Consider the following 13,691-nt stretch of genomic DNA (forward strand, 5'->3'; position numbering starts at 1 on the left):
TCGATATGTGTATAGACCGTAGACTTTGTACAAAATTGATTCCAGTTCATAAAAACACATTCACATTCCGTTAAGAGATTCAAGACCAGATGAGTATTCTACTATGATCTGTCTATCGAGAATTAGTGGCCATTCATTAAAAAATAGTCAAAACCAAGTTGTACACAAGATTGTTTGAATGGGTTGACTAATGACAAATGACACGGGCACGGTAAAGGCTGGGTATGCTGCGCAATTCAGAACCCATTGTGATCCACTAGCCTCTGCCCAGCAACTCCTATCCCTACCTCCACGCGGTACCGGCCGGAAACTATGAGCAACCTTAGGGAAGATCGGGTAACCAACCCCGGTGGGAACTTTGGTCGTAGGCTGACAGGGAAGGGGGGGTTTGCTTCGGTAAACCTGAGCGTCTGTTCTCCAGGAGGAGCGGCTCACAACAGCGTCTGATCCCCATGTTAGGGGCGGCTGATCTACGTCCGAGTGCCAGAGAAGGACTCTAAGCTCAACTGTGCACTATGGTCCTCCGGAAAGTAGGGGGTTGGTGTCAGGCCCTACGAGCCAGCCGTAAAAAACATTGTAACGGAAAATCAGCAACAGAATAATACGAACCGAGACCAACGGCAACGACCCCAGCGAACAAAAAGGACTTGCGATTGGAAACTCGGTTCGTGGAACTGCCGATCTCTCAACTTCATTGGGAGCACCCGCATACTCGCCGATCTACTGAAGGACCGCGGGTTCGACATCGTAGCGCTGCAGGAGATGTGTTGGACAGGATCCATGGTGCGAACGCTTAGAGGTAATCATACCATCTACCAGAGCTGCGGCAACACACGCGAGCTGGGAATAGTTTTCATAGTGATGGGTGATATGCAGAGGCGCGTGATCGGTTGGTGGCCGATCGACGAAAGAATGTGCAGGTTGAGGATCAAAGGCCGATTCTTCAACTTCAGCATAATAAACGTGCACAGCCCTCACTCCGGAAGTACTGATGATGACAAGGACGAATTTTACGCGCAGCTCGAACGCGAGTACGATCGCTGCCCAAGCCACGACGTCAAGATCATCATAGGAGATTTGAACGCTCAGGTAGGCCAGGAGGAGGAATTCAGACCGACGATTGGTAAGTTCAGCGCCCACCAGCAGACGAACGAAAACGGCCTACGACCCATTGATTTCGCCGCCTCCAAAAATATGGCCATACGTAGCACCTTTTTCCAAAACAGCCTCCCTTATCGTTACACCTGGAGATCACCACAGCAGACGGAATCTCAAATCGACCACGTTCTGATTGACGGACGACACTTCTCCGATATTATCGACGTCAGGACCTATCGTGGCGCCAACATCGACTCCGACCACTATCAAACTGGTCAAACTGCGCCCAAAACTCTCCGTCATCAACAATGTACGGCGACCGCCACGGTACAACCTAGAGCGACTGAAGCAACCGGATGTCGCCTCAGCATACGCGCAGAATCTCGAGGCCGCATTGCCAGACGAGGGCGAGCTCGATGAGGCCCCTCTAGAGGACTGCTGGAGTACAGTGAAAGCAGCCATCAACGACGCAGCCGAGAGCACCATCGGGTACGTGGAACGGAATCGACGGAACGAATGGTTCGACGAAGAGTGCAGAACGGTTTTGGAGGAGAAGAATGCAGCCAGGGCGGTAATGCTGCAGCAAGGGACTCGACAGAACGTGGAACGTTACAAACAGAAGCGGACACAGCAGACCCGCCTCTTTCGGGAGAAAAAACGCCGCCTGGAAGAAGCGGAGTGTGAAGAAATGGAACTGCTGTGCCGTTCCCAAGAAACACGGAAGTTCTATCAGAAGCTCAACGCATCCCGCAACGGCTTCGTGCCGCGAGCCGAAATATGCAGGGATAAAGACGGAGGACTCTTGACGGACGGACGTGAGGTGATCGAAAGGTGGAAGCAGCACTTCGATCAGCACCTGAACGGCGTGGAAAACGTAGGCACGGGAGCCCACGGCAACGGAGGAAACGACGACGTCAGTGCAGCGGAGGACGGAAATGAACCAACTCCCACGCTGAGGGAAGTTAAGGATGCCATTCTTCAGCTCAAAACCAACAAAGCAGCTGGTAAGGATGGTATCGCAGCTGAACTCCCAGAAAAGTTGGCCACCTGTCTGCATCGGCTGATAGTCAGGATCTGGGAAACCGAACAGCTACCGGAGGAGTGGAAGGAAGGGGTAATCTGCCCCATTCACAAGGAAGGCGACCATTTGGAATGTGAGAACTTCAGGGCGATCACTATTTTGAATGCTGCCTACAAAGTGCTATCCCAGATCATCTTCCGTCGTCTGTCACCTAAAACAAACGAGTTCGTGGGAAGTTATCAAGCCGGCTTCATCGACGGCCGGTCGACAACGGACCAGATCTTTACCGTACGGCAAATCCTCCAGAAATGCCGTGAATACCAGGTCCCAACGCATCACCTGTTCATCGACTTCAAAGCGGCATACGACAGTATCGACCGCGCAGAGCTATGGAGAATCATGGACGAAAACGGCTTTCCTGGGAAGCTGACTAGACTGATTAAAGCAACGATGGACGGTGTGCAAAACTGCGTAAGGGTTTCGGGTGAACTATCTAGTTCATTCGAATCTCGCCGGGGACTGCGACAAGGTGATGGACTCTCATGCCTACTCCTCAACATCGCTCTGGAAGGTGTAAAGCGACGAGCCGGGCTCAACAGCCGGGGAACGATTTTCACAAAATCCGGTCAATTTGTGTGCTTTGCGGACGACATGGACATTATTGCCTGAACATTTGGAACGGTGGCAGAGCTGTACACCTGCCTGAGACGCGAAGCAGCAAAGGTCGGACTGGTGGTGAATGCCTCAAAAACAAAGTACATGTTGGTAGTCGGAACCGAACACTACCGGATCCGTCTGGGTAGTAGTGTTACGATAGATGGGGATACTTTCGAGGTGGTGGAGGAATTCGTCTACCTCGGATCCTTGCTGATGGCTGACAACAACATGAGCCGTGAAATTCGGAGGCGCATCATCAGTGAAAGTCGGGCCTAATCCGGGCTTCAGAAGAAACTGCGGTCGAAAAAGATTCACCCACGCACCAAATGCATCATGTACAAAACGCTAATAAGATCAGTGGTCCTCTATGGACACGAGACATGGACCATGCTCGAGGAGGACTTGCAAGCACTCGGATCTTTCGAGCGACGTGTGCTAAGGACGATCTTCAGCGGTGTGCAGGAGAACGATGTGTGGCGGAGAAGGGTGAACCACGAGTTCGTTGCACTTTACGGCGAACCCAGCATCCAGAACGAGGTCAAAGCAGGAAGGATATGGTGAGCAGGGCATGTTGCAAGAATGCCGGACAACAACCCTGCAAAGCTGGTGTTTGCAACTGATCCGGTTGGCACAAAAAGGCGTGGAGCGCAGAGAGCACGATGGGCGGACCAGGTGAAGCGTGACCTGGCGAGCATTGGGCGCGACCGAGGATGGAGAGCAGCAGCCACAAACCGAGTATTGTGGCGTACTATTGTTGATTATGTCTTGTCTTAACCTTCCGTAACTCACGCGGTTCACTACCTGCGTCAGCACCACACTAATGCTGAGTACAAAAAGCGAGATTTTTTCAACGTGTTGTACAAAATACAACAGCGCGATCGCTCGAGGGTTAATGATGTTGAACAAATAAATGTATGCAACGCAGCTAAAGATGTATCATAAAAAAGTTTCTATTTAAAGTTGGTAATAATTGATTATTCGCGAGTTGAAGAACACTTAACAGATTCAGCTTCCGTTTTGTCTGCAACAAACATTTTCAAGATCATGTCATTTTCTGTTACCAGTTGGGATAAAGAATAATCTCCGCGCCTTCTTTGTTGCTTGTTTTGTGCCTCTTTTGTCTGACAATTCTCTTCACTGAAAATTGCAATATTTTTATTTTTATTCTTGGCAGAATTTGTTCTACATTTTTATGCAAATATCTCTCTAAGATGTTCACCTGAAATCTGCCTAAAAGTACGAAGCAAATACCCGCAATTATGTTCATAGAAATCTATTGCAAAACTCGTTCAATAAACCGCAGTGTGTTTCTTCTTAAATTCCTCAGATAATTTGCCAAGAATTTCCAAGTTGATTGTTTGGTCAAAAAGTCACTCAAAAGCATCCGTACCCTTCTGAAAACTTCATCAAGTTTTCCAAGAAAGGATTTCTAACGAATAACGTTGATCAACACATTTATTTACGTTCATCAGCCTCATGTCCATCTGAGCCCATCTAGTTCTGCACAACACGTTTTGTTGAAAATGATCATTATGCGGTACTTCTGGGTTTTCTGAATCAAGTTCGTCCAACAATTTTTAGAATCTAAACAAAATTGTTGTGCCGAATTTCACTATTTAGTCGCTTTTTTTTTGCTATGTATAAGTCACTTCTTGGTCACTATTTCCGGGAAATTGGTCAATAAACAAACTATTCCGACCATCAGGTTTTGCTACCAGCCCTGTTTAAGTAAAAAAAATGACCATAATGTACAGAAAGGGTTAAGCTCCGCCGAAGCTCTCTTTGAGAGTTTTTAAACGTTTTGAAACCTTTAAAAACCGAAACTCCCAAAGACCGCAAGAAACAATGAATGCTGAACAGTGATAGTATTAGCTCAGCATTGGCTGGTTAATGACCCCAAAATATTGGTTTGAAATTTGGCTTGTTTAACTTCTTTAATCAGCGGTACTTAAATGGCTGAAAATCAAGCCAAGAATAGTGACCTGTTTTAAAATATACACAAGCGCTTATAAGCGTGCCGAAAGAATCATCTAATTAAAAAGTTTTTACATAAATTCTTTATCTATAATAGAGGCTCAGTTCAGGTCATGTTTTCGCTTTTGAGCATTTGTATATAATTGTGCACTTCCATAGATTAATTTATATATTCCTATACATCTATTCTATGAATTGAAAGCTGCAAATAGTGAAAACAAGATTACGAAATTGTTTGTTTTGTAATTTTCGACCAAAATAAAAAAAAAATGATGGAAAACTGATCAAGCGCATATTAAGCCTTAGATCAGCCTTTCAAAAAAAATTAAAACCAGCTGAAGTTTGAATAAAACCATCAAAACCAGATGTTAAATAAAAGAGTGCAGCTCCTGTGCCCAGCCCTTGTTCTAATAAATACTGCTTTAAAATAGTTGGAAAAACGATGTTAACCTATGGCTTCCCTGAATAACTGAATGCAGGCCCGGATTTAAGGGGGGGCAAAGGGGGCAAGTGCCCCGGGCCCCCCGATCAGAGGGGCCCCCAAGAATCCTGAAGCACTATATATTTTCTTCATCAAAACATATAATGCCCTACAAGAGACGATTGTATTTTATACATGTCCTAGTGTAGTTATGATTGAGTTCTTTAACGGTATCCAGATTATTTCATATCTGAATTTTCACTTGAAAATCCAAAGTTTCATTATTTTTCATATCTTTACATCAAAAACCTTAGTTTCGTATTTTTTGGTGCCAAAATATGTTGCTCTTTCGATTAAGTTAAAAAAACACATTATTTTAATTGCTAAGCAATTCAACCGTAGAATTGAAGTGTATTTCCCAGAATGACTTATTTGAGGGATCGGTTTTAATGCTTGGTTGCAGCAAACGCATATCTAGATAGGTATAACAGTATTCAATAATCAGGTAAAATGAAGTACGCGAGTCTACGCGAGATTCTATAAAACCCCATGGAGTTCTTGTTGAATTCAATTGAAAAACTGTTTTAAGACCTAACATTACAACAAAAAAGCATCTTTATCAAATAACTGCTTAGTACCCATCTGCATTAGTTCGTTGAGGACAGATGTTATCAAGGGAAAGAGTAGATAACGATTCCTGGAGAAGTTCAAGAAATTTGGGGCAGTTTTGGAAACCTAGTTTTTAAAAACATCTCAGAACAATGTTTTTACAGTGTTATTGCTACAGTTACCCCCTGCCCCTACAATCCTGACTTTGTTCACTCGTAGAATTTTGCAATTCGAACTGAACGCTAATTTGTAAAATTGTCATAAATCTTTAAATTCGGATGAAAGTTTAAAATATATCTACGATCTGAATAAGACTACATTTACACTGTAAACCTGTATGCAGAATCTTGACATTTCAGCATAAATATTAAAATGCTTGTTCGTAACATTTTTTTTTTCATTTGTTAGAATCATCGGTCGATATTTTGGAGAATTGCAACTGAAGGTTTTTAATATTTCATCATAAAAAAAATGAAAAATAAATGAAACATTCATCATTCGAATGAACAAAACAGTTGAGTGACATAGTTTCTTCCTAAACCACAAAAATCTACAAAAAAAAACGAATAATAAACAATATTGAAAAGAAAAAGTTAATGTACGGTATACATATTCAAAATCTTGGAGAATCGCGCTACAATATTCGTTGGTCAGTCGGTTTTCTCGGTAGGGCGATGGAAGTGCGAGTGAAAAATCCGGGTACAGAATCGCGCTACAATATTCGTTGGTCAGTCGGTTTCCACGGTAGGGCGATGGAAACGCGAGCACGAAATCCGGGATCAGTGGTCATCGTGATCAAATAAATCATAATCGTGATGAAGACCGCGACGTGTATTTCCATATAACTAGTGGATCATATCACCTAACAGAGGTGGCTCCTAGATCCACACCTTACCCTACCCTACTAACCACCATTCCTTCCCGTGACAACTGTGGGGATGCTGTGGATTCCACGGTTTCTAGTAGCAACGGTTGTCGAACTAACATTCCTTCCCTTTCCTGATGACCGTAAGGACGTGGCCAGCGCCGTTATTGATTTAAATAGCTGAACTCTCGAATTGTGCACATTGAGAATGGTTAGCTAGTCCCAAGCTTTCACATTCATTGGCTCTCTGTGCAACTTCGATTGTTCTGGTCAATCACGGAGTAGCAACTACGATGTGTACGGTTATCTTTGCTTTGCTTTGCTTTGCTTTGGTATACATATTCAAAATCTTGTTTTTTTGGGGCCCACTTCATACGGTTTGCCCTGGGCCCCCCGAAGCCTAAATCCGGCACTGACTGAATGGTTGAGAGGAAGTGACCATAACTGTTTTCACGCCGTTACTTGGCGTGATGAGCTGAGCCAACTGTGCCTAATAAATAAATAAACAAGCAATTGTCGCAGGAACATTTTCCAAAACAATAACACGAAACAAGCTCACCAATTTATGTACATCTTTCCAGCACTGGTGGTACACAACATTGAATGCAAAACATTACGATAGAGGGTTTTATGCGGAGAGCCGAGTATAGCAATCGGGGTACGATTTTAAAACGATTCGGACAATTTGTTTGCCTTACTGCATCTTGGTGGACATAGGAACATTTGGAACGGTGACTAATTTGGCAGAAGTGATCGCTTGCTACGCTGGTCGATTGTTGAATTTGTGGGAACAGTTTTGAAATACCACTGTCATGTCGTTTGTTGAGGCCTCCATTCGGTAGTTAGGTGTTAATGCCTCAGTTCGATTATTTTGTTCTTCATGTTCAACTAGTTGCCTTGCTTGACATTATATTCAAAATTTCCGAAAACTTCTTGTCTGTAAAATGAAAGCGATCCAAGCACAACCGTAAAAAAAAAACTCCACTCCCAACGAAGTGGAACAAGGCCACTCGAAAATGTCTGGTCATCGAACCGAACTTGGCAAAAGAGAGCCATCCGAACTGCCAAAATTCAGCAAATAAAATGTTCAATTATCTTGCCCTTTCCACTGGGCTGCTTCCAAGCTAATGGTACTTACAGATTCGATATCTAGTTTCACCCAGCGTTGCCCACGATGCCGCTGGATTCCAACCGAACCAGAACATCGCCAAATAAAATCTGCGTGCTCGAAAGATATTTTCTCCATTTCTGCTGGCATCCGGATGATAGGACACGACTAGTCCTTTTGGCTTGTCAAGCCTTGGGCTGCCGAAATCATCAGTCCTTTGCCTCAGCATGGCATCGCATCCCAGTCAGTGGTGGTTATATGGTATGGAAGAACTTTTTCTATATATTTCCAGCATTTCAATTGGCTTTTGCAAAAGTTTCGGGTCGGGTCGAGTTTGGCAGTTTTTCTCGCGCCAAATATGTGCCAACGGCAAACCAATCGAACCCGATGGCAACTGGATGAGTGGCAATGCCGGAGCCGGAATTGGAAGTTAATTTGTGTAGCCGGCAGGAAATAGGGGAGATATTTATGCAACTGGAAGTTGAGGATGCTTCTCGGCTGGGATGGCTCTTTTTGAGTTGACCCAGTAGCATGATACTAAATTAAAGACTGGGCCATTGCCATTGGGGAGCGTATTTGAATTGCTAAAGAAGCGTAAAGTCGAATCGAAGCGTTGGAAATTTTGTCATTTATTGCTTCTATTATTCAATGATCTTGTTGATTTCTTATCTTCTATCTTCTATCTTCTATCTTCTATCTTCTATCTTCTATCTTCTATCTTCTATCTTCTATCTTCTATCTTCTATCTTCTATCTTCTATCTTCTATCTTCTATCTTCTATCTTCTATCTTCTATCTTCTATCTTCTATCTTCTATCTTCTATCTTCTATCTTCTATCTTCTATCTTCTATCTTCTATCTTCTATCTTCTATCTTCTATCTTCTATCTTCTATCTTCTATCTTCTATCTTCTATCTTCTATCTTCTATCTTCTATCTTCTATCTTCTATCTTCTATCTTCTATCTTCTATCTTCTATCTTCTATCTTCTATCTTCTATCTTCTATCTTCTATCTTCTATCTTCTATCTTCTATCTTCTATCTTCTATCTTCTATCTTCTATCTTCTATCTTCTATCTTCTATCTTCTATCTTCTATCTTCTATCTTCTATCTTCTATCTTCTATCTTCTATCTTCTATCTTCTATCTTCTATCTTCTATCTTCTATCTTCTATCTTCTATCTTCTATCTTCTATCTTCTATCTTCTATCTTCTATCTTCTATCTTCTATCTTCTATCTTCTATCTTCTATCTTCTATCTTCTATCTTCTATCTTCTATCTTCTATCTTCTATCTTCTATCTTCTATCTTCTATCTTCTATCTTCTATCTTCTATCTTCTATCTTCTATCTTCTATCTTCTATCTTCTATCTTCTATCTTCTATCTTCTATCTTCTATCTTCTATCTTCTATCTTCTATCTTCTATCTTCTATCTTCTATCTTCTATCTTCTATCTTCTATCTTCTATCTTCTATCTTCTATCTTCTATCTTCTATCTTCTATCTTCTATCTTCTATCTTCTATCTTCTATCTTCTATCTTCTATCTTCTATCTTCTATCTTCTATCTTCTATCTTCTATCTTCTATCTTCTATCTTCTATCTTCTATCTTCTATCTTCTATCTTCTATCTTCTATCTTCTATCTTCTATCTTCTATCTTCTATCTTCTATCTTCTATCTTCTATCTTCTATCTTCTATCTTCTATCTTCTATCTTCTATCTTCTATCTTCTATCTTCTATCTTCTATCTTCTATCTTCTATCTTCTATCTTCTATCTTCTATCTTCTATCTTCTATCTTCTATCTTCTATCTTCTATCTTCTATCTTCTATCTTCTATCTTCTATCTTCTATCTTCTATCTTCTATCTTCTATCTTCTATCTTCTATCTTCTATCTTCTATCTTCTATCTTCTATCTTCTATCTTCTATCTTCTATCTTCTATCTTCTATCTTCTATCTTCTATCTTCTATCTTCTATCTTCTATCTTCTATCTTCTATCTTCTATCTTCTATCTTCTATCTTCTATCTTCTATCTTCTATCTTCTATCTTCTATCTTCTATCTTCTATCTTCTATCTTCTATCTTCTATCTTCTATCTTCTATCTTCTATCTTCTATCTTCTATCTTCTATCTTCTATCTTCTATCTTCTATCTTCTATCTTCTATCTTCTATCTTCTATCTTCTATCTTCTATCTTCTATCTTCTATCTTCTATCTTCTATCTTCTATCTTCTATCTTCTATCTTCTATCTTCTATCTTCTATCTTCTATCTTCTATCTTCTATCTTCTATCTTCTATCTTCTATCTTCTATCTTCTATCTTCTATCTTCTATCTTCTATCTTCTATCTTCTATCTTCTATCTTCTATCTTCTATCTTCTATCTTCTATCTTCTATCTTCTATCTTCTATCTTCTATCTTCTATCTTCTATCTTCTATCTTCTATCTTCTATCTTCTATCTTCTATCTTCTATCTTCTATCTTCTATCTTCTATCTTCTATCTTCTATCTTCTATCTTCTATCTTCTATCTTCTATCTTCTATCTTCTATCTTCTATCTTCTATCTTCTATCTTCTATCTTCTATCTTCTATCTTCTATCTTCTATCTTCTATCTTCTATCTTCTATCTTCTATCTTCTATCTTCTATCTTCTATCTTCTATCTTCTATCTTCTATCTTCTATCTTCTATCTTCTATCTTCTATCTTCTATCTTCTATCTTCTATCTTCTATCTTCCAGCTCACATCTTTCTCAGCTAAATGGCCGTAGTCCGAGTTTAATTTCGCTTAGCAACTAATCCCCAGCCCCCATTCTAGATTTTTTCTCGTAGTCCAGTTGCTCATCGGTCAACCATCACAATACAATGTTTATCCTATGTCTAGTAACACGTATGGAGTTGTTTTTTTTTGTTTCCAACAGACACTCGCCTTATTGACATACTTTCATAGCATTGATTGATAACAAGCACACCTCCACCCGATGATACCCCACTGCCAGTCCACCAACCTGCATCATGTCACCACCATGCTGGGGAAAACTTGATTGATCGTCAAATGTTTAATTCAAGCACATAGGTTACTTTTCCTTCGACAGTGGTGTTGGTGGCACAGGGACCATAAGGGGTGGTTTTTCTTCGATTAATTATGTTCACTGTCGTCAATTGCATTCCAACAGTAAATATTAAGTTTTCAACAGGACACACATCTATCACTTTTAGGTGTTTATGGACGATCGGACATTTTTTGATGAATCGTTCAACCCTCGTATGAGAATTTCACTGATTCAGATAAATTACCAAGCATAAATCATTTCCTATAGGAATGACAAGTTATTTGCCTTCAGAATATGTCGTATGTAAACAACCTATCGCTAAAGCAGCAACTTCGCCTTGAAAGGCGTTCTCGCAGTGCACCCTTCTCAAGCATACTTACCTGGCACAGGGGCTACCGTGATCAGCAAGGCGGTTCCCCCAGGGTGAGACTGGGCCATTGCACATCCGTGCCTGGTTGACTCCTGTGAATATCCCTCAAGTGGATATCTCGTGTGTGCAATTTTTGGTAGCCGGGAAGTGCGTGCGCGCACATCCCGATTTCATAGATAAAATAAAATCCTTTCTATGTATCTGCAACACGCCTGACCTAATCTGTACCTATGTGTAGTGAACAATTGGACAATTGTGTTGGCTCGTCTCGAAATAGATACCCGAGCAAAGTCTAACAGCAAATTGAAAACAAATTTTGATGTTACAGGTTGTTGTCGTTTTGGTCGTTTTAACGGTTAAAACATCAAAAATGAGAGCAGAAAAATGTTCTCGTAACAGCAAGTTTAAAACAATTCCTGCTATCGGTGATAGCAAATTGATAACTATTTTTGCTATCAGTACGAAAAAATGATAAAATCCAAATATAGGGGCTTTTCGATTGATATGAGATCCTGAATGTCATAAGATAATTACTCTAATGATATACTCTTAGAGTTATTATACAAGGTTGCCTAAAAGTTTTAAAATAACTTAAAAACTTATTTTTATAGTAGTTTTAAGTGACAGCAAAACGAAATCTAAATTTGAAATCAAATTTAATCAAGACAAACTGATATCAAAATGTAATATCAATTTGCTGTTGAATACAAATCGAGTTTTCGATTTGCTATCATTTTGTTGTTAGACTCTGCTCGGGTAGGTATCAACAACCATGCGTCTCCTTTGCTATACATACTGAACATTCATCGAAGAATATGGCAGGTAGAAAAATAACCATAAAATCTTACGAAGTACATAAAAAGATTTGACGGTTTGGCGGTGTATTTATTCATTGCTGACAAACAGAATCTGTCGCATCCATAAATTTTATCAAGTTTTGAAAGATTGAATACCTAGTTATCTTTTGAATCTTGAAAAGATATCGTGAATGGAACAGTGTTCGCTGCCTCGAATACAACGCCTTACATCATACACTTACTATATTGCAAATGGATATAACGTTAAGACAGTGCATTCTGAAAAATAAAAATGAATTTTTTTTTTAATCGAAATAAAAATCCTGAGATCTAGATGTTCCCCAGAACTCTGAGAAGTATTTCCCAAGAATCTTTAAAGAGACTGCTCTAGAATTCTGAAAGGAGTTCCTCTAGATTTCCTCTCTCCTCTTCTTGGCGTAACGTCCTCACTGGGACAAAGCCTGCTTCTCAGCTTAGTGTTCTATGAGCACTTCCACAGTTATTAACTGAGAGCTTCCTCTGCCAATGACCATTTTTCATGTGTATATCGTGTGGCAGGCACGAAGATACTCTATGCCCAAGGAAGTCAAGGAAATTTCCTTTACGAAAAGATCCTGGACCGACCGGGAATCGAACCCGTCACCCTCAGCATGGTCATGCTGAATACCCGTGCGTTTACCGCCTCGGCTATATGGGCCCTTCCTCTAGATTTATGAGAGAGATTTCTTCAGAATGCTGAACATGATTACACCAGAATCCTGAGCGACATTATGCAGAAAAGAAAGCAAGACTCTTCCGGTATATTGGTAGGAATTCTCTCTGAATTCTTCTGAGATTTCCTAGATTTCTGAGAGAGATTGGTCCATATCTATAGGACGGATTGTCCCAGAGTCTCGAGAGGAGTTCTCCCAGAATCATGTGATAGATTGTCTCTAAATCCTATGAGAAGCTTCCCCTTGGGATTCTCCCAAAATGTTCCAGAATCCCAAGATGATTACTCCTAGAATCCTGAGAGAAATTCCAAGAGCGATTCATCCACATTCTTGAGGTAAATTCAACTAGAATACTGTGAAAGATTCTTTAAAAAAAAGATTTTCGGAATTCTAAATTCATCCCAAGAAACTTAAAAGGATTGTGCGATATTTGCCAGAAAACCGTTCGCCAGAAAACCATTCGCCAGAATGACAAACGCCAGAAAACCATTTGCCAGAATGTACCTTTTGCCAGAATACTATTTGCCCGAAAGTACCATTTGCCAGAATGTACCATTCCCCAGAATTTAATATTAAATATTAAATTCTGGGGATTCGTACATTCTGGCAAATGGTACTTTCGGGCAAATAGCAATTTTCTCCATTTTCTAAGAATTAATTGAAACTAAAGGTGTGATTGTGAGAATTTGGTGTATATATTTCAGTCCATTAACATAAAAAATGTCGTCCGTTTCAATCTTTTACAATAATTCAATATGTTCACTGCTAGGATGATCTCTTGGTTTGTTTCGATAAAAGACGACTAGGAATAGAACAACGAAAACAGCTGGAAATAATTCAGCGGTAGTTATTGAGCAAAGAGAAAATCGATGAAGAGAAATCGATCATTGCAGATACGCCTGTATGATACTAAGCGTGAGACTTCGATGTAACTAGGCTATAAATGCATAGATCCACAAACATCTGGTATGGCAAAAATACTGCTGACCGAAATCCATTAGGCCG

General features: G+C 40.5%; 1 non-coding gene across 1 annotated transcript; it reads left to right on the plus strand.

Moving 5' to 3' along the window:
• The first annotated feature begins 11,178 nt into the window (after window positions 1-11,178).
• Window positions 11,179-11,344, plus strand: LOC115257918 (U1 spliceosomal RNA). The gene has a single exon (XR_003893411.2). It is a non-coding gene; the product is annotated as a U1 spliceosomal RNA (small nuclear RNA).
• The last annotated feature ends 2,347 nt before the right edge of the window (window positions 11,345-13,691 follow it).

Source organism: Aedes albopictus, chromosome 3 (assembly GCF_035046485.1).
Source record: "Aedes albopictus strain Foshan chromosome 3, AalbF5, whole genome shotgun sequence".
Lineage (NCBI taxonomy): Eukaryota > Metazoa > Arthropoda > Insecta > Diptera > Culicidae > Aedes > Aedes albopictus.